At 48.6% G+C, this 1,429-nt stretch overlaps 1 pseudogene; it reads right to left on the reverse strand.

The window, feature by feature from the left end:
- Positions 1 to 793: 793 nt before the first annotated feature.
- On the reverse strand, positions 794 to 1,167 carry LOC111091737 (annotated as a pseudogene).
- Between the last annotated feature and the right edge of the window lie 262 nt (positions 1,168 to 1,429).

The raw sequence follows: 1,429 nt of genomic DNA on the forward strand, positions 1-1,429 counted from the left end.
ACCTACAGTTACGTAAAATTGAAATAGACATAATACCACAATACTTACATTAAAAGTTATAGAGGCCATATGAACAAAGACATATTTTTAGTTCAGCCCTGGATTTATACTCTCATAGACATAACATGAAATATTTTTGTAGGACCTTATGCCTACATCTCCAGTTCAAACTCTGTTAATTAAACATGGTACATTTAAAAAACTCCTTAGATTAAATGGCATTCACTTTTCCTTGGTACAGTGCAGGGTCTGACGTCACATGCACAAGGGCTGCTCACAACTGTAGGCGAATTTTCTAGGACTTCTGGCCTAAAGATTGGAATATATATACATATGTATTTTTTTTAGGAGTTTAGGCAAGGGCCAACTCCTAACCTTAGAGTGAAGGTGGCTTTTATTTCCTCTCTTGGGGAAGGAGGGGAGGAGAGTTTTCCCATGCACACTAAGCTGAGGAAAGGAAGGGGTGGGTGTGTCCTCGGAGGATGGGACTGGAAGAGCCAATCATCCAGAAGGGCTCCTCCTAGTCCAATTCCAGGCCCTGGGCTGCAGTGTGCCGGTGAGAGTCACTGCCTTTAGGGTGGCAGCTCTGGCTTGAATGGAGGCACATGAATATATCTGTGGGAGTTCATGGAAGAGGAAGGGGGACCAGGTGCCTTGAGTAAGGGAGTAGGGGGCTGACTCCACTCACCGCCTGCCCAAGATTGTAACTTGCACAAGGCCTGGCCTGTGTGACTCTTCTCTCGAGAAGGGTCAGAGGGGCCCAGATATATTGCTCCATTCCATGGCTGGTCCTTTAAATATCCATCTTAAATTGTGACTCTCCACCACCTGCTGACTGATCTTCTGGACTGTTGCACAGGTGGTTCTGACTTGTTTCTGTAGGGGCGTTCATCACTGGCAAAGCTGGTGACCCTGGGAATGGTGGGCAGGTCCTACGGAGGTGTTTCGGTCACAGGTCCTAACACTCCTTCCGGATATTGGGTAGTGGATGATGCTGGTACCTACCACCCCCCACCCCACCTGGTGGTGAAGAGCGCGCCGTGGGATGAGGGGTGGCAATACTGTAGTCCCCAGGCCACAGCTGCACACTGCAGGGGCTGAGGACCACCTGGTGAGTGTGGGGATGAACTGGCTTGGAGTCTGGCTGCAGCTGCTGCCCCTTGTCATGGTCTCCTGTGTTCAGCACCTGCAGCAGGAGCTTGACCCTTGAGATTGGATCCAATATTGAATAGGTCTTGAAGGGCAGAGAACTTGGGCAACATTTGAGAGAGTCAGGGATGGGCTGGATCTAGTTCATGCCCTCCTGTAACTAGTGGAGAGATGACAGAAATAAAAAAGCAATGTGGCAACAAATACGCATGTGTTCCTGCACTATCCCACCTTCCCTTGTAATTAGGGTGGTGTGTCTGGTTTTACCTAATAATTTGTG

This window comes from Canis lupus, chromosome 22 (assembly GCF_011100685.1).
Source record: "Canis lupus familiaris isolate Mischka breed German Shepherd chromosome 22, alternate assembly UU_Cfam_GSD_1.0, whole genome shotgun sequence".
Lineage (NCBI taxonomy): Eukaryota > Metazoa > Chordata > Mammalia > Carnivora > Canidae > Canis > Canis lupus.